This window comes from Balaenoptera musculus, chromosome 1 (genome assembly GCF_009873245.2).
Source record: "Balaenoptera musculus isolate JJ_BM4_2016_0621 chromosome 1, mBalMus1.pri.v3, whole genome shotgun sequence".
NCBI lineage: Eukaryota > Metazoa > Chordata > Mammalia > Artiodactyla > Balaenopteridae > Balaenoptera > Balaenoptera musculus.
The window spans coordinates 159,175,697-159,202,776 of NC_045785.1; the positions used below are offsets into that span (position 1 = coordinate 159,175,697).

Consider the following 27,080-nt stretch of genomic DNA (forward strand, 5'->3'; position numbering starts at 1 on the left):
CCGTGCTGTGGGACAGCAGCATCAAGGCCGTCTGGGAGGGAGCTCTGTTCACTCCCCTGGCTTCTATCTCCAACATCAGCCTGAGCCTCCCGCCATCACCTGGCAGAGAGGTCCCTGCCCCCAGCTACCCGCGGATGGGTCAGTGAGGCCATCTAAGTTCCCCCATGCACGGCTGCTAAATAAATACCCTAACTTTATTCCCTTAAGAGTGAAAAATAGGTACCAGATGATATGAGATACTCCACTACGTCAAAGGGTGTGCGTCCACACAATTACATTCAATTGGCCAAGTGCTTCCTCTAGGTTTCAAAGTAGGAAGCATCCCTGCCAGGTGCCCGTGGTTACTGTTAGAATTAGAAATCTGAGTTTCTTCAACAGGGCAAGGTTGGAGTCCAGCAAGACTGGCTGACCACATCCTTGGGAAAGTGACCAGTGGCTCTATCAGGCTCAACCATCAGAGGCAGCCATCCAGATCTACTTTGCATCTGGAACACTTAAACAGATGTGTTCACTTGGCTCACAAGTGTTTGATGTTGAAACTCTTGCACTGGGTTAATTTCAGATGGTTCACATTAAGAGGAAAAGGAGAAAGGCAATCTGCTTTCCAGTACTTCCTGTTACCCAATCCTCATGCAAACTCTAATTAGACTGGATTGGAGAGAGATGAGTACAGGCTAGGAAATAAAATTACTGAACACATAAACTTTTCCAGTAATTCAATAATTCTAGTGTCTTAAAAGAAGAGGAGGTTTGTTGTGTTTTGTTTTGTTCTGTTTCTAAAGCAAAATGAGGTTCAAATGTAGTGTCTGCACTTCAGACAGAGATTGGGAAGTCCTGAAATTCAAAACTATGAGGGAAACAAAGTATAATTTGCAGTGCTTTTGACCGAGGTACTCTAGTTCATGGACAATATACTGGGAACTAATAGATGAATATACAACATCATTCAAAAACCTTATGATGCACAGGAAACATCTCTGCTGGAACCAATTTCCACCTCCTCTGGAAAAAACTGAAAACATTTCAGATTTAACTTGAGGGGGAAAGTGGCTCTTCCATAAAGTGGAAAAAACAGTGGTTAAAAATAGAGCATTCACTATTATATCAACCACAAACCAGTCAATGGGCATTATGGACAGGGAAGAAGAATGTTCTCTCAATGAAGCATGTACAACTTGCAGAATGTTCTACTTAGCAATTAAGCAACGGTACACAATAATTGGAACTTAGTGAAAGGAACACTGGATTTAGTCCTAAAATGAATCTCTGCTCCATAGCTGTGTGATCTTGGCCAGATATTTAACCTCCCTGAAGCTAAGATTTTCAGTAGTAATAATTCTGCATAGATGCACTTTCTAACCCATTACCTTTGCACCCTCTAGAAGCACTAATGAATGTCATGAATGGCATAGTGGCCCGAGTTTTCAATAACCATCCTAGAGGGCAGGGGTCTGACTGGAGTCTGCTTTGCTTGGTGGGAGGGAGAAAAACAGTCTCAACCTAATATTAGGAGGAGGAGCGAATTACAACGTAATCAAGAACCACTCTGCCATGCCCCTGCATCTCTGCATATTTCATTCCCCCTGCCTGGAAGGCTCTTCCTCAACCGAGTCATCCAGACAAACTTCTCTCGTGCACCAAAACCCTCCAATCTTCACGGGCACAATCTGTCGTGTACCTTCCCCTGGGTTCCGTGATAACTGCAGCAATGGGTCACACTGATGCAGATGAAAAGGATGCCATCCAGATGCAGATAGAGTACAATCACCTTGCAAAGGTTCTTTCTTTCACCTACGTCATAAAATGGTGAAATCTCCGTGCCTGCAAGTGATGTGCACAAACAGTCTACAGCAGGGCTCAAAACTCTGCGTCTCCAAGACGCAGAAGCTCCAGCCTCCTGCCCCCTCGCAGCCCCCGAGCTGGCTGACCCCAGACTAGATGACTTCTTCTCAGGCTGGCAAGCCTTCTCCAGACACCCATCCTGTCACTGCCTTGGATCCAGGGGAGGAGCATTTGGGCAACCAGGAGCACTAAAGCCCAGTCCAAACAAGTGCTGATGCTGAGGGGGAGGCTCACGAAACCACCTGGGCCCCGGCAGCGCTCTTCCACTTCACCACCATTGAACTTTCTGTTACCGCTGCAGCTGTCAGCATTTGTCAATGCCCATCTAACCTGATGCCTCAGGACTCTACTGCAACTACAGATTGCCACAAGGCCATACACTAGAACCAACTGCGGGGTCAAGGTTAAATGTCCAGGAACACAGAATTGCCAGGAGGAAGGGGAATGTCCCTTCGGGGCTTCTAGGAAAGTGACCAAAGCCTTGAGTGTGCCTGAGAACCATCAGAGGCCTTTCCCAGCTACGACCTCAACACCTCCCCTCCCTCTGTGCTGGGTGTTCCCAAAGCAGTGACTAAAACTCCTTCTCCGAGAATTAAGCTCATTTGCTTATATGAGATCAGGTCAATTTAGAGGAAATAAAAAGCAGTTGGCATCCACACACTTGGGGGAGTCTGAGAGCCTACCCGTGCCAGTGGCGTTTGCTGCAAATCTGCCTTTAGTGCAACAGTGTGCGGATCAGCGTGACTGGCTGATATGCAAAGGCAGCCGAAGATTCAACGGAGACGCGGAAGCAGCAGACACTTCCTACCACCCTCCTCCATGAGGCAGACATGTCCCTGAGAATACAGAACGGGCTTACACGCAGCAGAAGGCTACTGGCTCTGTTTGCAAAAGCACATTTACGGAGACTCTGTCGCAACTCCCAGCAGAGTCCTGCCGATCTTGTTGTGTAAACACCACAAGGTGGAAGGTTTGAGACTGGGAAAAATGCAAACATTTTACAGGAAAAACTGTTGTAATGGCAACCCTCATTAAGGCGAAGTATACCCCCAAATTTCAGGGCAGGTTTTGTTTTAATGGAGATGCAAACCACAGCCCTCACCTCCTCCTGCCTGTCACACCTCCACCTCATCTTTCCTTCTTTGGGAACAGCTGCTTTCACTTTCCTCTGCAAACACAGAGGAAAACGCTCGGAACCGCAGCAGAACAGTTTCAAGTTAGGTCTAAGGGGCAGTGTTCTGAGTGCGACGGTTAGCATGACCTGGACATGGTTCCTCCAGAGACATTTATAAATAGGATGAACAACAGCAGGATGTGGGTTCTGTGCTCGTGGCATATGGGAGTGTGTGACAGGCAGCACCGTGAAATGGAAATAAGGAGGCTGGAGCCCCAAGCCCAGCTCTGTTGCTGGCCAGCTGTGCGCCCTGTAGGCTAACAATGCCTCCTGGCTCAGCTTCCCTAGGTGAGAACCTGACTAAGGTTACCATGGAGATGGAAACTAATCCTTGCACTCCAGTAGTCACCTGTGTATACAGTGTCTGTTGCGCGCGAAGAGAGACCTGAAATTCTGATGGGAGAGACTTTGGAATCTGTGGTTGTGCAACAGACTGCAAACACCTTCATTCTATTTTAAGCTGATTTTTCTCATGTATAAAATACACCAGTCAGAGCAGAGAGAGTATGCAGAGGACTGAACAAAGACTAGACCCAGCCCAGTACTGCACTCTGCCAACCAAAGAACTTGACAATGATTATTTAATCCACACATCTCCTCAAACACTTGCATGTATAACGATTAGAGTGGGCAACTTTCCAAACTCACACGAGAATACGGTATTTGCTTATCTGCTAAAGCAAGCACATCAGATTATTTAATCTGTGGTCTGAAACTGAGGGACTAGTTTAGTTGGGGTCCACACTAACGATTTCAGATAATGAGTCCTGGACAGAAGTCTAGACATGCTTTGTTAGGAGGTAATCGTAAGCGTAACCAAAGGAAATTATTTAATGTGACATCAGAATCTGTCCCTTAACACCAGTGAAGGCCATTTCTGCTAGCTTCCCCTACCTTTTCATAGCTGGCTTGTACCAGCTCTTCACCAGTTCTTACTAACACCCTGTAAGGAAGCACTGAAATCCACAGACCATGTGCCAGACGGGCAAAAAGTTCAAAAGAAATATGTCCCGGTTTGAGGGAAGAATTATCTTTAATATCTCAGTCATATTTTCAAAAAGAAAGCACTCAGAATTGCATTTGTCTCTCAGAGGAGAAACACCAGTGCTACTCCAGTTATTCTAAAACAATCCTGTCATCTGTGAGTTAATCCACACAGAGCTCTGTTCCTGGAAGCTGGCGGGAGTGGGCGGAAGGGTCATTCCAGAGGGCATCACTCATAAGCTGAGGGTCTGGCAGGGAGACCACTCCTTCTAAGGTCTGGGAGAGGAGGTGACCAAATTCCATGGTTCAGCTCTTTTTTGTACCCATGAGAGACCCCGCACAAAATCACCAGGACTCAGATGCTCTTCCTGGCAACTGTGCATGCTGTGGAAGTGAAGTGCTGGCCGAAGGCTCGGTGAGCATTCCCTGGCGCCCCACCAATAGAAAGCACACGTCTGCATTTTATATTGCAGGAAACTCCAATCTGGCCCTCAGCCAGGGGACCTTTTTATAATGTCAAAGATAAAAGCACTGACCATGTTTGGTACCCTGCCTCCACCTCCATTCTCTTGTAACCATCTCATAAACCAAGCAGGCACTACTGTTAACAGAGCCTTCCAGACAAAAGTCTGATGGAGCTTCATAAACATTACCAGATGATGATCAGAGATGTCTCCACTTCACAGGAAGAGAAAGAGGTACAGGAAGGGGCAAGTGATTCCACGGACGGCATGCTGGAAATCCTGGGGAGAACTGGAAACACACACTCAAGTATATACTCAGAATATTCCTGCTCCTAAAGAATACTCACTGAGTCATGGGCATCTTTCATTAGGACCTGGCATGTTGGCAACATCAAATCTCAAATCTGTCCGGAAATAGTATATGTATAATCTGTACACTGATGTCTCACAAGGTCCCTACCAAATTTCGGGTGTCCAAAATGTCATTTTGGGTGTACAAGATGGCCTAATTCTCTTTTCATAGCCCTTGACCCAGGGAATGCAATAATGCCAGCCACAGAGGATTTATAAAATCATTACCTCTTAATCAGTTTTTATTTTCTTTGTGAGTCATACTCTGTGGGTCAAAGTATATAGCTCCAGCTGTTTTCCTTTAACATTTCTGTTTTATTATTTGTTTAACTTCCCAGATTACTTGAAAGTAAGATTCTAATATTAGTCAATGCTCATCATCAATTAGAATATGCATGGAATTCTTTTCTGGAAGTAGACAAATATGAAAATCCCTCTTGCTCTGTACAAGTGTAGACAGAACTTCATTCAGAGAGTTTAACACATGAGAGAACCTGATTTTCATCACCAACGGGAGCTGAGCTCTTTGGGATATGCCTATTTTACATCTATCAGAGGCTGTAGCTCACTCTGGGAGGCTACAGAGCGCTGACTTTCTGACGCATCCTACCAATAACGTACAAACAGCAGATGCACCAGGAATGTGCTTTAAGGGATACCAAGGTCTCTCTGACTTTGTTCCAAACTCAGACCTATTGTTCCTCCAGCTTTGGTTCTCTTGCCTGCTGTCAGCGTCTGATGCAGTGGGTATATTTTTAGAATCACCTGAAGAACTTTTTAAAATACAGAGGCCCAGGTCTCCTCTGGGCAAATGATAGCAGAATCCCTCAGGGGCGGGCAGGTGTCTGCATTTTTTATAAGTTCCCCAGGTTATTCCACCACACAGCCAGGACCAAGGATCACACCTGGTCTTTGCTGCCTCAGTCATTGGTTCTAATCTCTTCGATCCTACTTGTCACTTTTCTTGCAAGACTCGCTGCAAGCGTTTAATGGTTTAGGCTTATTTTCCTGGTCTACTCAATCAACAGTTACATCTCCCATGCTCTCTGCTTCTGCACAGATGAGTTTGTTTAGAATAGACACAAAAAGTGACCAAGTCCACGGCACTATGATTGTCTTAAGCTCAACACATGCCAACGCTTCCAAATGTACCCTAGGGCTAGGCATTGGAACTGCAAAGATGTAGATGAGACGTGGCCTTAGCCTTGACGGGCTTATAAAGAGCCACTGTAAACATATTGTTCCCAAACACAGCATGTGAGAAGAGGGAGAGAAGCCCTGGGGTTATGAGCGCAGAGGCAGGGCCCTGTGCCCAACCAGGGTTAGGGAATGTATCCTAGAGAAGACGAGGCCTGAGCTCGCTCTCGAGGGCTACGCAAGTGTTAGCCGGGAGCAGGCAAGTGGGAGGGGCAGCACAAGCAAACAGGGGGCCCCAGGCCGCTCAGGGGTGGGAGGAGCCGGAGCCACAGGGCAGGCGTGCTGATGGGGAGGGTGGAAGCACACCTCGGGCCTCTCTTGCCCTACTGTGTCTTCGGGTACTTGCAGCTTGGGGGCTGTTTGTTCATAGCTCGAGGCTTTATTTCGGAGGGGTGGCAGGGTGGTGAACCTGGGGCCCTACTTCCAGATACATCCACAGACCTGAAAACATACGGCTGGATGAAACAGTTAACGGAGGGAAAGGGGAGAAAGTAAAGGTTTAGAGACGAGGACAAAGAGCAGGGCAGGGGCCACACAGAGACGTCGAAGGACCTGAAGTATAACCGCCGTGCTGTTCAAACATTTATGTGGGAAGTACACTGACTGAAGGTGGGAAGACCAGCTAGGCAGATATCGTAGCAGTTGAGAAGGAGGTGGCATGAACCCAAATAAGGCAATGGCCCCAGGGACAGAGGCAGAGGAGGGGACCAAGCTAAGGGAGCTGAAGAAGGCGATGACTTGGGGGGAAGTGGAGGAGACGCCAGGACCGTTGTCAAGCCTCTGCCTTCAGTGACCGAGTGCAGGATGAGGCTTCAGGTGAGATCAGGGATAGATTACGAAGGCGTTTAGAAAGGCAAGTTCCTTCTGGACACGCTGAATACGAAACGCCTGCAGGGAGCCCAGCCAGGGCTGCCCCACAGCGAGTTAGAAATACAAAACTAGACCCAGAAGTCAAGCACGGGTGAGAAGGATAGACCTGGAAGTCACTGCCACATAGGTGGAACCTGCAGATACGGGAGTGGAGGAGACCAGCCCATCCAGAAGAACCCCAACGTTTAAGGAGCAAAGGAGGGGAAGTGGAGGAGGGTGCAGGAGCGATGGGGGGGGGGAGTATTCCTAGAAGGAGGGAGGGAGGGCTCCACGGCTCGGAATGCAACACAGGGGCCAACGGGGAAGAGCCTCGCAGGAGGCCACTCGACTTGGAATCAGGGGCTCACTGATGACACCAGAGAGACAGTTTCAGCGGGTGACGATGGTGAAAGCCTATTTGAGGGAGTTAAGAGAAAACACGAAGAGACGGGGTCATTCCTTATGTGTGTAGATGACTCTTTCAAGGGGTTTCACAAACTGAAGAAAAGGAAACAGTGGTTAGAGGCAAAAGACAAGGTGGGGAAAGAGGTCGTTTTTTTAAATATTGGCAGGAGGTGCCGGGGGCAGCGGTGACTTGGCTTTGGCAAGGAGGCTGAAGAGGAAGACAGAGAAGGGTGACGCAGACATAGCTGCATGTGAAGAGGGTGGGATGGGACGGAAAGTTGAGGGACGTTATGCCTGATGGATTTTACTATGTAGTGAAATCAAGGGGGAGTAGGGACTGGGGGGCGGAACAGTGGTGACGGCTGGGACACTGTGGAGGAGCAGGAGGAAGGGGGCTGAGTGAGCACACACAGGACCGCTCGGCAAGGGGGGAGCCCTGCCGAGGGAAGGCCTGGAGCAGGCGCGGTGTCCAGCCGCAGGCTCCCGAGATCTGCGCCAGCGGGCTCTGTACTGCAGCCTCTGGAACTCAGCCGTGGGTGGGGACCATGGGGGCAGGGGTGGCAGAAAGAGGGGAGTTGAAGCAGATGTGAAGTTGCACAAGGAGGAGGGGAAGCCAGACATGGTGAGCTTTTCAAATGAGCAGATACATGACCTTTCTTCCTCCAGCTACAATTCAGCCAAGAAACCAACGCATGTTTGTTTAACCTCCAGGAATGACTGGTGACATTTCTGCAATCTAGGTTTCATGATGCTAATAACAGATTTTAGAACTGCTTGCCCATGTGTCCACTCCCATTTTTAATGCATTTTTGTTTTGTTTTGTAACAAAGCAGCCGCAGTCTTGATAATGAGTCGTCATGAAACTATTGGGAAACTATGAGCTTGTAAAATTCTTGACGGTAATTTAAGTTCGCATTTGCTTTATCCATCTCTACTCACACAATGGCGCCAGTTCACCTTCCAGAACAAAATCGGAGAGCATGATGCTAAAATAGGTGTTAAGCATTTCCCAACAGGAAACAGGACTAGAGGACCAACCTCACAGAGTCGGTATCAGGACTAAATGAAATATAACGTGTGTAAAGTGCTCAGCACAGTAACTGCTACACACACACACACACACACACACACACACACACACACACAAGCTGTATCATGGCAGAAGGTCAGACAAGAGCACACAACCCCCAGACAGTCCGAGAGAGGAGCTGTCACCTACGAGAAGACTGCGAGGAAGGCAACGCTGAATGACTGCGGCGTTGAGAAAAGGTTCCAGGCTCTGTGAGCAGGAAGCAAGCACGAAGGCGAGTCGCTGCTTGGGGCACGTGGTACAGAGTTAACAGATAACAGAAAGAACAGGGCTACATGATTCTGATTTTTCTCCCTTTCCTTTCTCCCCAAAGAAATTATTCTCAAACAGGACAGAGCAGAACAAGGTATTTTAGGAAAGTTCACATGTTTAATTCCAGACGAACTATATCCCGGGGTAATCAAAGAACTTTGCAGAGATAGTCATCAAAGTATTATTATTCTTCTGAGGAATGAGAGAAAGGGAGTGGCAGCGGAAGCCCAAAGAGGTGGCAAATACGGTCCCAAGAAAACATAAAATTAAAAGTTTGCATAATGAAGCCTCCTCCAATCAGATAACTCAGTGTCTTTCTCTGGCTAAGGCTTACTGCGACTTAAAAAGATAAAGTGGTCTCCACTAGAGGATACCAGCAGGGGAGCAGTGAGAACAAATCCAGCAGTCTGCACTCATCTTCTCACAGCGACTGTGCAAGTACACAGGGTGAATATTACTAACACCATACATTTCTACCTCAACAAGTATTTAACAAAGTCTTTCATGATATTCTGTGGGCAAGATAATAAAAATCGGAGACCTACTCTACAGCATACTGCCCATCACTAATAACAATACCGTATTGTATACTTAAAAATTTGCAAAGAGGGTAGATCTTACGTTAAGTGTTCTTATCACAAAAGATTAATATTAATAATAAAGACAGTAGAAGGAAACTTTTGGAGGTGATGGACATGTTTCTAGCATAGATTGTGGTGATAGTTTCATGGGTGTGTACTTATCTCCAAATTCATCAAGTTGTATACGTTAACTATGTACAGCTTTTCGGATGTCAGTCATATTTCAATAAAGTGGTTTTTTTAAAAAAGGTAATGAAACCTGGTTAGGATGAGAATGAATGTATATCTGCATGCAACCAGATTCCTGTCTCGCTGACCAACCAACCGTGTCTTAGGATTAACTGATGTCAACCTGGAACCACTCCTTGGTAGGAATTCTTTTCCTTATTTTACAGATGAGGCTGAATTTCAGAGAGCTGGCTAGCTACGGTTCAAAAAATAATAACCTTTATTGAGGTTTATTGAACTAGTTACTTGAAGTGCTTTATCTCATTAAATCATTTTGACAAGGTATAAGGTAAAAACCACTCAATCCCTAATTTATAGGTAAGACTGCAGCTGAGAAAGATGAAGTAACGTCCTTAAGTTCAAGTAGCTAGAGAGTGGTGGACATGGAGTTGAGCTCCTGGTTGTATAACTGACGGCCTGAGTGCTCCCTGCTAAGCTACGCCGCCTCCAGTACTCAGGCGGGTGATGTAAGGAGGCTATTTACTCTCCCCTGCTCCACGAGGCAGAACTAGGACCCTGATGTAAGTTTAAAATGGCAGGCTTGAGTTCATGAGGTTAACCAACAATCACAGGTGCCAGAGAGTGGAAGGATCTACCCAAAGACACTGAACGTGCTGAGCTCTCCACCAAAACTGTTCACATCGAGTCGGACGCCCACCGGCAGGAAGATCGCAGAGGAGGTGCCCTGGTCGGGTGGGACCTCTAAGGTCCCGTCCAATCCTGGGCTTATGGGTCCCTACGAAATAACTCTCTTATACTTCATTAATTGTAAAAACACAGATATCCAACAGGATAATGTGAATAATATTTATGCCCCTGATCAGACTCGAAAAATCACATACCTAGGTACACACCACCCCGGGTTACTTTCAAAGTCTGGCTTCACGCACGCTGGAAAATGTGTGCTTTCTCGGAAGAAAGCGTGCCAGGGGCACGGACTGCACATGAGAGGGGGTCTTCCAAGAAGGTCACCGGAACTATGCACCCCGTCTTTCTGGGTGGTTTACGTGCAGGTTTGTAAGTCTTGGTGTCGGGAACTGGGATAGGTCATGTTCAAAGCTAGAAACTGTTGGAGGAAGAAGGGCAAGAACATTCCCTCCTGACAGCCCATCATTTAAACTATTACGAATGAGCAAAAGTTTTATGTTTATGTTGTTTTATGAGCAAAAGTCATTTCAAAGCTTCCAGTAATGTAGTTACTTGGCATATCCTACAGCGCTTAACTCAACAGTAGGCAAACAGCAGTATTTATTGACTTATTCATTCATGCAATGCAAATTTGTTAAGAGCTATAATAATTATGGAAGCAGTGTGTTGGGCATTGAGGACACCACAGAAAACAAGACCGATCAGGTCTTTCTTACTTTCTTCACAAGTGAGCAAACAAGCAAATACAAATAATAATAATACGTAATGACTGTTTGTGCTACAATGGAGAGAAAGAGGGATCAGGAAATAACAAGGAAGGAGGCACCTGATTTTCACAGGGGAGTCGGGGATGATTTCCTGAGGAGGGGAGGCTGAGCTGAGAGCTGAAGAGTGATAAAGAGTCAGGCAGGCACCAGGAAGCCACGTGCGAGGACCCTGGGGCAGGAAAGCGCTTGGCACGTTCCAGCCAGGAGACGGGGCTGGGATTGGAAAGGTGAGTAGGAGCAGGACACACAGGGGTCTTGCCAGTGTCGCCCCGTCTCCCCTTTCAGCGCGTGGGGAGTGGCTGAGGGCCCTCCTGAAAACGTCCTTCTGGCTTCCGTGTGAAAGCTAAATTCTGGAGCAGCGGGGGAGAAAGAGGCAGCCCACTTAGCACACCCCTGCAGTGAAGCAGTCCAGGTAGGAGAGAACGCTGCTGAAGAAATCCCTGGAGAATCAGAGCTGTGAAGGACAGAAGTGACCACGGTCTGGTGTGGTCACGAGGTCTGGACTTGCCTCACTCTGGCGTGCCGGCCAGCAAACACAGCGGCTGCTAAACCTTCCGCAGGTTTGCAACCAGAGTCCCTGTTAGCTTCTGTATTCCCAACTCCCTTAGTCATCAAACCCTTATCTCATCTGAGAGACAGCCAATGGGCTCTCTATAGCTTGGAGTTATTACAATAAGCCCACAATGAATTGATAATCTCGGATGACTGCTCTAAACCTACTTTTAACCATAGGTGGAGGAGGGGGAAGGTAGCGATGCAAAAGAGAACAAAGTTTGGGAAATCTCCAACAAGGCCTCTCAGGCAACAGTTTAATGACTTAAAGTAAATAAATAAATAAATGTACTAGAGCACCCTGGGGCCCCAGTTCTCATTCAGATACACATCTGTTTGGCAATAGAATGAGGAAGCTAATTACTTTTCTATGACATGTATGTATTTTGTGAGACATCGCACTGTACCAGTTAATAATGATCTACCTTCTGTTGACACAAAATGTTTAAATTAATAAAAATCTAAATGCTACATCTCATAGCAAAGCATACTTAATTGAAAGGCTGGATGGCAAGAGTAGTAATTTTCTTGGGTAAAAATCATTGGGATGAGCTTATGGTAGCATGAAAAGCTCAATCAATAAAGGGACTTCTGTAGGCAAACTGTTTTCAAGCAGCTATACTTTATAGAAAGGGTAGGCTGGGCTTCTCTAATTGCTAACACAGTGGCACTGGGATTGTTACAGTAAGAAACTGAGGCTGATAGTCAGTCATTGCCCAGAATGGACAATATGAGTGATTTTACACTTAAACCTGTCTGTTCAATCTTTAAGGTATGAAATGACAAATGCAGAAAGGGCATAAACAATCCCTTAAAGCTCTCCTATGAATATTAAAAATCCTTCTACTCTTCATGAGTACACCCTTGATACTTAGATACTAAACCAACAGCACTACGAAAACAGTTTATTTTTTCCAGACTATAGAATGGTATTAGATTAGCTCAGAAAAATCCAGATAACATCTAAGGCAGGCTCCCGGCACTAAGACTGAGGGGCATACTCCAAATAAACTTGACAGGGATGTCTTGTTCAAACCCTGAAACCACCCAAAGAAAAGTCTGAAACCCAAGACGCTGTAATAATCCTGTTATTTTCCACTTATTTGGGGGTAAAGAACAAAATGGTCTACCACCTTTCTTTCATTTTTAAACTCCCCTTCTCACTTCTCTCTTTGCCACTCTATCGTGTTTAAAAAACAGAAAAAACAAACAAACAAACAAACAAAAATATTGGGACTGAAGTCCAGAAGTAAACTTTATTTCCTGTGTACCAATTTGTTTCTTTTTGAGTGCTGATGCTGGAGGACGAGGGAGGAGAATTGCTTCCTTCTGGCCACCCAGCATCTCTATCCCTGGAAACCAGCAGGACATCACGACACGCAGATGGGCCCGATATGGTAAGAATATAGGCAAAAACCTAACAGGCTTCACCCTCTTCTCATTCTTGCCTATTTCTGGCCTGCTTCCTGGGAGCTTCAGTTAACAGGGTCTTCTCTTAGCCCTTCGAGTACATGGCAGGTACTCAGCAAATGCTTGCTGATCACGTGTCATGCGAATCAGCAGATAAAGGTGAAAGGGCCCAAACCCAGAGTGGGTGATTTTAAAACACTCTAATTTTCAGGGTGAAATTCTTTTTTTAGTGGTAGTACGTGTGATTTTTAAAATCCTCCCTCCCCCACCTCCCCCCATCTAACTTATCCAGGAACCTCTTGGAATCAAAGGATTCCTGAACTTGAGGACTGGGAAGCTTCTTGGGAATTCAAGCGACAGACAGATGGGAAAGACTTTGTTCTTAGAAGATGCCCCACAGAGGAAATGTCACCATGTTTAAAAAAAAAAAAAAAAGTTCAGAAGGTCAGTACATCTATTCCAAATACCTGCAGTTTAAGTCTATTTCCCCAGGCTTAGTGACAACTAAACACTGCAGGTCACCCTGCCTGGATGCAGTCCCCACCCTTCCCTTGCAGGCCGGAGAGCCTTAGTCCCCTCATCTTTCCTTAACGTCTTATTTTTCTACAGCGCTTCTCTGAGCACATGGGAGGTTCTCCTTGTCCCTTTTTAAGTTACGTGGCTGCTGGACATGGTGAACTGCAGCTTCAGAAAAAAGCTGCTCTGGGCCTTTTGTTGAGCTGAAAAGCAGTGCTATGGATTTGCGGGTTAGTCTGCGCAATTTTTACAATGACTTTAATTGACCTTATTTGTAGCAAGAAGCGGTTGTAAAAAGTAGATAGTCACTGATATGATGTCAAACGCAGGGAATTTTTCTCATCTTCTGAGGCTGTGTGCTATTCCCACTGAGAAACTCTCCATCCATGTTGAATGCGGCCTAATTGTTTAGAAATAATTAACATGCTTTTATTTCATTTGTAGAAAACATAATTTATTAACCGGCTGCTACTTTATGTGTTTCACTTTAAGAGGCACAATAAATAAAGAAATTAGCATAAGAAGGCACTGAAAAAAATGCCAAGATTGACTAAACTCTGAAAAGAGCAAGATGATTCTAAATTAAGGATACGCAAATTTATCGCATAAAGGGATTTAATGACAAATGTGGAGATGACTTTTTATGGGCCCTTAGCTGCAGCTTTCAAATTTTAATTTCACAGACAGGAAAGCATTATCAATGCTTTAATAATTCCAGGGTTCCAATTTACATATCAAAATGAGAGACAGAGAAAGCCCACATCTTCCTTTACTTTTTAGAGTGCTCAGGGTCTGAAAATGACTTGGCAATAAAGGTTGAAAGAAAACAGCAGACATGCCGATGTCTGCATGTGAAACAATACAATATCCGAATTACCAAGAAGTACAGTTAGTTCAGAGAACCATCACACCCTCTCCTTAGCAATTAATACTCAGCACAATTGGTAAATATTCTAGTCTTTAACTGAAGCACCCAGACACAGCCCGTAAGCAGATGAGCACTGGAAACAGACCAGTTGCTATATCCCCTGGTATTAACTGGACCCGACAACATCTCATTCATTGGGGCGGTGAGGAGGGGGAACGGCTGCCATCACAAATATGCAAAAGCAGCTCTCAAAAAGCCCTTCTGGATGGAATAGTGTGAGAACCTCGCTAATTTCCTCACCTGTTTTTAGAGTGTATGATCCTCCTCCCTTGTGCAATAGTTTCTCACTCTGCTTCTACACACACTGCTATACTTTTTTCTGGCTGCTGCTGGTCAAAAGCCAACCCTCACTTTCTTCAATGGCTTCCCACCCTTCCATGATGAAAATCCAAACTCTGCTTGGCATACCTCTCCCCTCGCCCCCAATCACTACCCTTACCAGCCTTCATCCTCCAGAACACTGAACCATATGCAGCTCCCTGCTACACGATACTCTCCGAACCTCCGAGACATTTCCCGGGGTGTGTCCCCAGAAAACTCCTATATAACTTTTACATCTCAGGGCAGTGTCTCCTCCTCCGTGAAGTCTTCCCTGATTGTGCAGGGAGATTTTTTTTTTTTTTTTTTTTTCTCCTCTGTTCCCACTGCACTTAAAACAGGCTTCCATTAAGATAACTGCTGCACTGAACTGAACTGTGTGTCTGGTGTCTATCTCCACACTAGAATGTAGGCCACCTGTGGGAAGGGGAGATCTTTTTATCTTAGGATTCCCACAGTTGGTATATTACAAGCCTTACTTCATTAAACACTTGAGGAAGGAAGAAAGAAAGGGAAAAAAAAGGAAGGAGGGAAGGAAGCATTCAAGCAGGTTTGCTGAAAGACTGGAGATACATGGTGACTGTGGACGAGTGATAGGCAAAAAAGGAGACTTAGGTCCACGCTTAAGTCCTAAGCAATAGCAGAAGCCTGATTTCCTGAGGGTTAACGCTCAGGCTGGGAATAGAAAAGACCTGCTTGGGAATCACAGTCGTATCTGGGGGGGTGACTCCAGGCTCCTGGGATACCCCACAGTAGCTAGTGGTTTAATCTCTTCTTGTAGGCTTGACCTAGTCTCATCCTCCTGGTTGGGCAGTGAAAGCATTAGTGAATGTTAGCCCACGGTCTTGGACAGACATTCTAATTAAAATATGCTAAATTATCCAGACATTTATAATGAAAATATGCTACTATACACATTTTCTGTTTTAATTTCTATAGTTCTATTATCCAAAGGACTTGAGAAATTGGATAAAGACACTATTTTAAGAACTTTCAAATGAGGCGTGAACAAACAGAAATGATCTTTCAAGAGAAAGAGTCAAAGGGGAATTTCTAGCCAATTTACTCTTTAACCTTTGCCCCCATGCCCAGGTGCAGTAACCACAGTGCCTCATCAAAAGAGCACTGCCTCAGCATTAGGATACCTGGAAATCTCTGGTCCAGACTCTCCAATGTCACTCATCGTACAAGTCATACTTCCTCTCTATACAAGGAAGGTATTGAACCAGATGCCTAATGTTTCTTCCAGCTATTCAAACTGAATTGATTCCTTCTGACATACCACTTAGCCTCTGTGATATTTATGGATCTAAGTAAAAAGTATGCACTCTTGTGTCCAACTTTTAGGCTCTGAAGGTATGCACTCAACAACACGTAGGAAGAGCCCAATGTGACCATCATTTCAGCAGGTTTTGGGGAGAGAGTGTGGAGAAATGCAGGTGCTCGATATAACGTATTTACCTGGAGCTCTACAGCTACTTTTCAGAGCATGGGGCTAAGAAAGTGGAACCACAGTTGGCAGCCCCCCATCCCCAATTCACAGACCTGCACTATGTATTCTCCCGGAGCTCACCAATGGCACCAATTCCCCAGTTTCATCCCTTCAAGGAGGCAGTGTCACTGCAGGGGCCTGTCTATGACTACGCAAATAGTGAGCCCCAAATAGTTACCATGAAATTCACTACTTAGTTTACTTCTTCCCACATTACAACAGTGAGACGTTAGTGGAAGTTTGTGCGACCGAGACCTGCAGGATTCCAAAATTTTGTGAGGTCAACCACGTCATATTTTAAGGGCTTTGAGCAGGTACCATGGACCAAAAGTCTCAGCCTTCAAGTTTGCTGTTGAGCCCAGCAAACGTACTTTGCAAGTAGAACAAATAAAAGTTATTTTTGAATGGCATCATCTCCTCTTAATTTCTACTCAGATTAAGATAATTGAAGGGATTAGAATACCCCGTCTTCCCGCTCCTGACTTCTGGGACGTCCTTCCCGTTGTCACTGCTATGCTAGGTCAGCTACAGGTTTTAGGCACAGCCCTCTGCTGCCCACTCCCACTGCAAAATGAGCTGGTCTCCACCCACCTCGGAGCCCTGAAGCTGTTGCGACCACTAAAGAGGACTGTTCTCAGGCTCAGGGCTGAGGAAGGGTGAGTCACCCTCCCCTGCACTGTAGTAACAAAGAAACGGCAAGGGAAGCCTTGTCTGATCTCTGCTCCCATGGGGTTCCATTATTTGTTTCATTGTGGGCATAAGACTCCGTATGGTCACACTCAGAAAGGGAGAACAATTCCCATGTGGTAAACCCTAAAAGGAGCGTCATCTCCTTTGGGAGGGAACTTGACGAAAGAGAGTCCAGGATGACGTCTACTTTGTCCAGGGATCTGGGGAGAAGGGGAGAAATGGCCTGCACATCACTCTGTGCAGTGCCGCTCATGCGCTGCCTTCTTACTCAGTCTGAAAGTCCCCGCCCTAGTACACTTCCCCCCCCCCACACACACACACCTGGACACCCCTACATACAGCCTGCCCACACACCCCTCAGTATGAGCCATGTCAGGAACTGTAGGCGTGAACAGGGCAGCACGTGACGGAGGGCAGTGAGATACCCCAGTCTGGACACACGTCAGCTCCCCTCTCAGGACGGAGAGCCCAGGCTGGGGAGGGGGCTATGCCAGGGGGAATACAGGAGTGAAAAGCGCCAACCACTGCAACACAGTCAACACTGGAGCCGCAAAGAAGGGACAGGAAAGGGGAAGGAATCAGAGATTACGAAAGGTTGGAGTGGGAAGACTTTAAAAGCTATCAAGAAGATTATGTGAGCAGTTCGGAGAACCTGATCAGCAAATGATGGGAACTGAGGATGCTGTAATTCCTGGCACTTTCCATATAGACTATTTCCTCAGATCATTCAGTAACAATAATGGCTACCATCTCCCAAGCTAGACTTACGTTATCTAATTGAACCCTCCCAGCAGCTTTGCCAGAAATGGATTATTCTCATCTTACAAAAGAAAAAACTAAGGCTAATATAGGGAAACCTGCCAATATCAAATAGTTAGGAGGCAGCAGACCCTACATGCCTCTAAAGCATGTAGAGTTAACTGCCCTGGTACCCACCATTCAGACTTGATCTCTCTGGCTGACGTCACCAGTGTCATTGCTCCAAGACCAGAACCCAACTAATCCTATATCTAATTCTGCACTTTTTCTATAGTATCCAACTGTCTTACATAAGATATTGATTCAACAAATGGTACTGGAATAATGGGACATCTGTGTGCATAAATAAATAAATAAATCTTGTACCATATATAAAAGTTAACTCAAAGATGGATCAAACCTAAAACCTAAAACTATAAAATTTCTAATAGAAGACATAGGAGAAAAATCTTTATCCTCTTGGAGTAGGCAAAGATTTCTTAGATGTGCCATCAAAAGGCTGATCTGTTAAAAACAGATAATGAAAACTGGACTACAGCAAAATTTAAAACTTCCGTTCTTCAAAATACTCTTTCAAGAGAATGAAAAGCCAAGCCACAGACAGGAAGAAAAGATTTCTGAAACATGTACGTGATAAAAGACTTGTATACAGAATAAAGAACTCTCAAAACTCAAGAAGAAGAAAACACCTTTTTAAAATAGGCAAAAGATTTGAACAAATGTATCACCAAATAAGATATGCAGATGGCAAATAAGCACATGAAAAAAAATACATCATTAGTCATTAAGGAAATGCAAATTAAAAGCAGAATGTGATATCACTATAAATCTATTAGAATGATTAAACACAAAAACAAAAGCAAAACTGACAAAATCAAGTGATGGAAAGGATGTGAAGTAACTGGCACTTTCATTCATTGCTGGTGGGAATTCAAAATGGCGCAGCTACTTTGGAAAACAGTTTAGCAATTTCTTACAGAGTTTAACATATATTTACCACACAACCCAGGAATCCTACTCCTAGGCATTTACCCAAATGAAATAAAAATTTATATTCATACAAAAACCTGTATGTGAATGTTTAAAGTGGCTTCATTGATAACCACACCAAAAGCTGAAAAAGAACCCAAATGTCCTTCACTTGGTGAACAGATAAACAAACCGTGGGATAGCCACATAATAGAATAAAACTGGGCAATAAAAGGGAACCAAATACTGAGATTATATATTTACATGCGTGTAAAAATAACATGGCTGAATATCAAATGCATTACGCTAAATGAAGGAAGACAGAATCAAATGGTTGTTTGGATCAATTTATATGACATTCTGAAAAAGGTAAAGCTATAGTGACAGAAAGCAGATCAGGAGTTAGCAGGGGCTGGAAGCGGGAGTGGAGGCTGAATGTAAAGCGGTATAAAAGAATCTGGGGAAGGGTGATGGGGCTGGTCTGTATCTTGTTAGCGGTGGTGATAGACTGTATGCATTTGTCAAAACTCGTGGAACTGTGCACTAAAAAGAGTGAATTTTACTGAATGCAAATTATACTCCAATATTTAAAAACTAAGATAGGGAAAGTGTGTATGTTATTCATGAAATTATAGAGACGGTATAGTGGAGTGGTTAGGAATATAGCTCCTGAAGATACCTCGTTTGCAAAGTGGGAAGAAGAGCAACCACTCCCCTCATAAAATGACGGAGATTAAATGAGACGAGGTACATAATCCCCCAGTTCGCATGCCCAGCACACAGTCTAAGTGCCCCTGAAGCTCTGGCAGGCATCACGATGATAATATTCTCTGCGGAAGGGCACCTCATTCCACAGCACTCCTTGAACACCGTGTGCCATGTGCTGAGCGAGGTAATGTGCCTGCTACACAAGAATACATACTCCCATGTCACAGTAGCTGCCATCACTGAATCTGCTCCCCGAGCCAGAGCTTCTTGTACACCCAAAGCCAGGAGAAAAAAATTTTTATGCAACAATTGGAAAGGTTGTGAGTGGAATTCATGTCACCACAAATTACGGAGAGACCCTCTTCTTACCCCTGGCGTGGGCTTCTGAATAAACCAGAGTCACATGAAGCAGCCTGGGGGGTAAAGCTGTCTGCTCTCTGGGGAGAAGAGGGTGTTGAAGCGTTGTGTCCTGTGATGGGGGGAACAGCATATCCCAGGGCTAACACGGTAGCTACAGTGTTTATCTCCCAGCTGACTTTACAGCCCGCTGTGTCCACTGTGTCACGCCCAGAAGCCTCGCCCAGGCATTCACAGTGACACTGCAGCTGGGATTATGTGGTTATGAAATCCATAAACCCCTTTCCTCACTTTAACGTTAATGACAGCCAGCACTGCACCCACTCCTGGGAAACCCATTCTTCTGGTTGTTTGGAGAAGCAAGACAGGTAACACACAGTAATGTTAGGTTTGACTACTTAAAACTCACCACACGCACGTGCTCTCTCTTTCTCTCTCCTTCAATTCCCTGCCAAATCTTCCTAATCTTCCTGAAGATAATGTAATTCAGTTATGATGAAAACTTTAGAAACAGGAAACACATTCTGCTTAGATTGTTAAAACTTGAAATATAAAACAATTCAGAGCTGGCTGGACTCATCATCGCACCACGAGGCATTCCTGCTTACCATTAATTTAGCAAAACAGAGGAAGGCAGCAGAAAAAAATCTTGGTTTTCTAATGACCTTTAAGTAATTGCTCATATTTCAAATAGACTCAAGTTACCATAAAAACTTTTTCTTGGGCAGTAAACTCTCATTTCCTTTGATTACAGCTTTAACCCTACATTCCTTTACTCCTTCTTCAGACAATCATTGTTCCTTCCTTTGGTTCAACGCTGCCTCCTTTCCCCAGTCTTCCCGGTTTAACAGTGACAGCCTGGGGAAGATGCAGCACATACAGGAACCGAGGCCACTCTGGCCAGTATTAGTCGTGCCTCTGAGGGATGCTGGGCTACTTTGGGCTCCGTCACCCACAGATGCTGTGAAGGGTCTCATAGGGACCCAAGAAAGGTGACTCCATGTTACAAAAGAGAGTCCCTGAAAAGAAACTGAAATATTTACCAAAGACAATCATTAACATTGCTTTATTTCTACAAAAGAAAATGAGAGCGGGTGGACTTAGAACTGTAGCATCAAGGAATGAGAAGCTTCTTAGGGCGTTTTCTCCTATTGAAGTCTTTTTGAAATGGATACATTTTCAGAATGATTCTACTCAACTCTCCCTCCAAAGAAGGCCCAGGGATACAAGACACAGATCTCTGCTCCACAGACAGGCAGGTACTGGGTAAAAGTGCACACATGCTTGGAAGCCCTCAGGAGAATGAGATCATTGTTTATCCTCATATTTTCCTCTGCCGCCACAAGACTTGAATTCTTAGCTATGAAAAGCGAACAGCAGGCTTCCAACGCGATGTTCTAAGTTCAGACTTGGAGGTGCTCTCTTCTACTCCAAACCCGTAGTAATAATGAGTAAAATATAAAAAGAAAAACCAAAAGTGGCTTTACTAATTCAAAAAACAAGATAAACTTCTCCCTGGACCAGTAACAGAACAGAAACGCAGAGCACTCAGCAAAGCCGAAGTCAGGGCCTCAGGTCTAGAAGCTGGCATCACAGGCACGAGTTCAGTTCCAACGGTTAAAAGAGATAAAAATGCTTCACAGAAGAAAGGTGAGCAGAGTCTGCTTTAAAGCTTAAAGGCAGGGGATGAGGTGAGGCTCCCCTGGTAACAAAAAGAGGCTGAAAACATAGGTTGATGACATGTTTCCTTGGGATAAACATTTATAGAAACTATTGGACCTGGAAAGGCTAGAAGGCACAGATAGAGTCTCTCCAGGTACGGAGTCAGATGCCCATTGCCTAAGTAACCAGGTCTGCAATAGCCTCAGCATCGCTGCGGTGCAACACTTCCAAATGCCATTAAGTCTGGATTCTTTACTGGGGCCTGAGGAGCCTGAGGGAGGCACGTGCAAAGCTACCAGACAGAGCAGATGTGCAGAGAGGAGAAAAAGGAACAGAATAAAAAAACTTTCCACTAAAAATGGGCCTGCCATACAAAATTCCAGAACACACAGTGGAATGCAAGGCTAAGGAAGATAACCGACAAAAATCAAAAATCAACAGTCAGAACACAATTGCACTCCAGTAAAATAAACTATAGCATGGACTGACCAAGACTTGAAGTATGATTAGGGTGATCAAATAGATAAATAACAGAGGAGTATGCATTGGAAGTGAATAAGAAATTATGAAACGGAAACAGGTAGAAATAAAACCTAAACTGGAAGACATGGGAAAAAAATAAAAAGCAAATTTGAAATCCTGGAAATAAAAAATAGTCATTAAACCAACCCAATAGCAAAAAAAAAAAAAATCCCTAGGATGTGACTTAAGGGAACTTTAGTTTTAGAAACACGGAATAAATGCCAGAAGCTGAAAGGGGGCACCCTCTGCGGGGGCAGGACTCAGGCAGGAGCAGGAAAGAACGTACTAAAGTTTTCAACTTGGGTCTAGTACTTTGACTTCTCAAACTGTATACATGTGTAGCTTTAATAAAATTTTTTTTAAAAAATTAAAAGACTACAAGAAATAAGGAAGGATTACATGAAGGACATGCAGTCCTTGCTTTCTTCTACATGGTCTCAGTTTTATTCTTGAAATGAAGTAAACCATCAGAGAGATGAGAACATAGATGACATAAATTTTCACCTTCCTTACTTCTTTTATTAAGTTATAATGTGAAACTATGTCAATCAACCACACTGAAGAATATTATAAAAATCAGCTCTTCAAGTCATTGCGGATTCTGATAAGGGTATTGCTCATTCAGTCTCAGTGGGACCCTTGGTGAGTGCCTCGGGCCTCAGCTCCAGGAGAAACTGCTTCAGCTGAGAAGCACATATGTGTCCAGTCTTCCAGCTACTGTGCATTTTGAAATTAGTCTTTAGCTTTGGCTGCTGAGAAATTTAAAGCAAATTTGTGATTTATTTCTTGTCACCATATAGGATCATACGGCATGCATTCTGGGTTCTGACCTGCTTTTATCTTATTTTTTGTCACTCTTATTTCACAAGTCAATATAAAATTTATTGTTGTTGTATTGCATATACAGGTATATATTGATACATATATGTGCATATGTGTGCATGGGTGCCTGTAAGCCACTTCAGAATCTTTTGGGTGGGGAAATGGTATAATCAGATAAAACAATTTAGGTAAAACAAGTTGCAAAAGAGAGGAAAAAGGAAAAGAGAAAAAAAGCAACAAATATAGGCTGGATCTTGGGGTCATGACTTTGCAGGACACTGAACGCCAAGCTAAGAGTCTGAAGTTTATCCTGAAGACTAGGGATAATGCTGAATATTTTAAAAATTCTGAGCAAAGAACGGCATGGAAATGGTGCTATTTCAGAAAACTTAACGCCAAAACAGTGTGCAAAAGAGATGAAAGGAAAGAAACTGAGTGCCAGGTGACCAATTAGGGGCTATTTCAATAAACTAGGAATGAGGCAAGAGGGCTGTGAGTAAATTGACTGACATGGTGTTTTAAAAGAAGGATCATAGGTAACAGGCTTAGGAAAGAAAGTAAATACAGCTTTTTTTTTTTTTGCGATAAAGCATGTGACATTCAAGGAAGCACACTATGTACTATCCACAAACTTATGGAAACAATTAATTATCTTTGGTCTGTTCTGCTTCTACTGCCTTGGATTTTGACCTGCACAAGCCAAATCATCCCAAAACCTCCTCTAGAAGGTAAGTTTTATTTCTTCCAGAAATTAAGTTGTTGCTGATTACAAATGACAACTAACTCCACAAATGCAAATTACACCTGTTATTAAAAGGCCTCTTGCCTTCCTGAAACATGATACCATGCAAGTCCACTAACATACAGATGTGGCACGTAATAAATATTGCTTGATGCAGAAACCTGTTGAGATGAATTTTCTAGGTCCCAAGAAAAGCGGAAAAATAAGCTTGAAAACTTTAAATCTAGGAACTGAAGTAAATTTAATTTTTGAACTAATTTTTAATTTATGCTCTTTTGGGGATGGGCTAAGTTGAATTTACCTCAGTAGTATTTTTGCAAATCAAATCAACAGTATAGAGATTTCAGAAGGGATGTTTATATCACTAAATAGAACAAAATTCTCAGATAAATAGAAACTCAAAAATATAACTGATGAACTAACCGAAATCAAGTTTATATTTTCATCTAAATACATATCCTACTCATTTCCACTAGGAAACATTTCACAGAAATATGGGATAATAGAGCCGGAAGGGGCCTTAAGACCATCTTGTCTAATTCCCTTGTATTACAGATGATGGAGCAAACCAGAGAGGCTGAATGACTTGCCCAAGATCACTCAGTCTGTTAGATACAGAGTGGAGTGGAATCCAGCAGAGTAACTGAGCACTTTTTTTTTCATAATTGAGGTTTTATTGGTTGTTTTGAGGATCAGTACACAGACATTTCAATTTGTATATAATTCTTAAAATCTGAAAAATCACGTAGTTGTGATTCTTTTCTAAACAGTTATTCCAGAGACTTTCCAGTTTAAAATTTGAAGGCAAATTTTCCTTAATAGGATATCAAGTACCAATATCTTCAAATACTATTAAGCTGTTACATCATAAATACCACTAATTCACAATTTAATATCGTGTACATTACATACTCAAATTTTCAATCTTTTGCAATACATTACCAAAGTTATTAGGAAAACTGCACTACCAAGACCAAAGATGTTATGGAACGCACACAGTTCTGAAAGGGACAGCCAAGGTCAAGGGGTAGTTTTCTTTAGGAAACAATTCTACCAAAAACAACATGGGAATGGAAGTAATTTAAAATGTTCAAGACATAGTAAATGTACAATGTGACTCCAAATTGCCATCTAGTATGCTTTGTATTATAAGATATAAAAACTAATCCCCATCTATGGAACGTTAAGCTGACCCCCAAGACAATCAAAGCCTCCTTATTCAATATCCCATTATTTTCTGGTTGTACTAAAAAATAAACAACCAGCAAATGATTTCACCTCTTTAAAAAAAAACCCTTTACACTTAAAAAATGTGAGGATGTGGGACTCCCTCCTTAAAAATGTTTCTAGAGCTTCTAAAAAAACTTGCATTTACAAAATAGTTGATAAAAATATTCCTCTGGATCATGCAAGAAGGGAGACAGGAGCCACTGATAAGACATAGTAGATTATATTAATCAGACTTGGCTTTTTTTCTCCTGCTTCATCACAGGCTAGACTCACCTCATTTTTAGTTTCTCCATTTTCTCCAGGTAAATCTTTAGTTTCTTGCTTAGCCACTTCGACCTGTTTTCTCTTTGCTCCCCTTTTTCTCTTCTGTGTGCACTTTTTTGTCTGAAGATATATCCTTTCCTGCTGTCTTTTCTGGCTTCATTCCCACTTTTTCAGGAGCAGGCTTAGCTGACAACCTTGCTGATGATCTCCTCTTGGGCTCCCCATTCACCACCCACTCCGTGGAGTTGACCTTCCTCTTGGGCATCATGATGGTGGGGCAGGTGTGCACCAGGTGCCTGTGGGCTACTGCACACACCTTCCCAAAGCGGGATGCTGCCACTCCTCCCACCCTCAAGTACGTTTTTGATTATATAGCTTGGCCTGCCTCTAACACAATATTTGTGATGGCTAGCGGTATGTGTCAACTTGACTGGGCTGCAGGGTGCCCAGACATTTGGTCAGACCTTATTCTGGGTGTATCTGTGAGAGTGTTTTTGGATGAGATCAACATTTGGATAAATTGACTGAATAAAGCAGATTGCGCTCTCCAATGTGGGTGGGCCACACCCAATCAGTTGAAGCCCTGAAAAGAACAGAAGGGCTGACCCTACCACTAATAAGAGAGAACTCCTCCTCCCTGACTAGGTGGGACATCAGTTTCTTCCTGCCTTTTGACTCAGTCCAAAACACTGCCTTTCTTGGGTCTCCAGCCTGCCAGCTTTCAGACTGGAACTTAACACCATCAGCAATCCTGGGTCTCCTGCCTGCCAACTGCAGATTTTGGGACTTCTCAGTCCCCACAATCACATGAGCTAAATCCTTACAATCAATCAATCAATCTCTCTCTCTCTCTCTCTCCACACACACACACACACACACACACCCTGCTGGTTCTCTTTCTCTGGACAATCCTATCTCAAATAAACGTTGAACTCAAAGGAGTAAAGAAAATGGTCTTAACGGATATGATAGACACTGTATATCAGCTACCGAAAAGCTATCCACAGCTTTCTTCTCCCTTGCCTTCTTCTAGTGAAGAAGCTTCTAGTGAAAAGCTAAAATTCTGTTTCCTTGTCTCTTTTACACCTACAGTAGTATGTGACATAGCTCTGGCCCATAAGATATAGGTGGAAATCCCTAGGAGGATTTCCCTTTGTTCTTTGCATTTTATTACCCCTTCTTTTTTTTTTTTTTTTTTTTTTTTTTTTTTGTCTAGAGCTTGGATGCACTGACTGGGGCTGGTGGGCAGCAGTCATCCTGGCACCATGAAGACAAAAGCATATGCTAGGGCTAGCTAAGGAGGAACACAGGAGGATTCTGGGTCTGTGTTGAGACCTATGAGTAGCTGCTCCCATGTTGGACTGCTTTTCTAGAATTCTTGAGAAAAACACATCACACCTACTAAAGCCAGTTTTAGTCAGGTTATCTGTTATTTGTAGCCAAACTCTTTCCTAATATACTATTTTAGCCCAGATTTCAACTGTAACAATAAGTCAAAAGTGAACATGACCCCAGCTTTAATAAAACAATCACTTACTCAAAGAAAAAAAAACTGAGGGTCTGCCATATAGATGGCATGTAAGAGGCACTAAATCCAAAAACCTTCCCATTCCCAACCAAGGATGCTGATGGGAAGTTAGCTTGCTCCCTGCCATTCCAGGTTGTAATCTGAGGAGGAATCCCAGGGGATCCCCTATGATTCCTGGAATGTTTGTGAATGGCAAAACGGGAACACTGAAGTGGACTGAATCTTGGGGAACTATTAGCAATGGGTCCAACTTTTCCCGTTCAATTCACTTATTTCTAAAAGCTCTTTTTAATGAAAAACTAATCATGATCACTGACTCCTGCATCTTTAGAATGAGCTCATGGTCCTTTCGCATGCAGTGAAAGCAACTACCTCTCTCCATCGATGTCAGTGCCAGAAGTCACAGGTAGCTGTGGTACAGGGGAAGGAGCACTAGCTTTATCAAAAGATCTGTGCTTGGGACTTGGTGCTGCCACTTTTCCTTCATCCTCTCCCAGAGGCATATCTCTGAACCTTTCTGAGTTCTGTTTCTTAATTTATGAGTATTAAGTTCAAACGAGATAATGATTACAAAACAATTCCAACAAATGTAAAACACTCTACAAAAGTAAGATTTCACTAGATAACCTGATTGTGTGCAAACTAAGAGTAAATAGGTTCAATGTGAGGAATGTATAAGATTCATATGAGAAAAGTTTATTCATTATCTTTACGACATTTATTTTGGCTCTTCTTCATTTCTCAGAGAGTAAAAGTTGCTACATAAGTGGTCCCCATCT

The 27,080-nt window shown here is 43.7% G+C and overlaps 1 protein-coding gene and 1 pseudogene across 2 annotated transcripts in view; both read right to left on the minus strand.

The window, feature by feature from the left end:
* Window positions 1–27,080, minus strand: part of SMYD3 (SET and MYND domain containing 3) — a 711,719-nt gene that overhangs the window by 121,333 nt on the left and 563,306 nt on the right. The window lies entirely within an intron of this gene.
* LOC118901591 lies at window positions 24,684–25,038 on the minus strand (annotated as a pseudogene).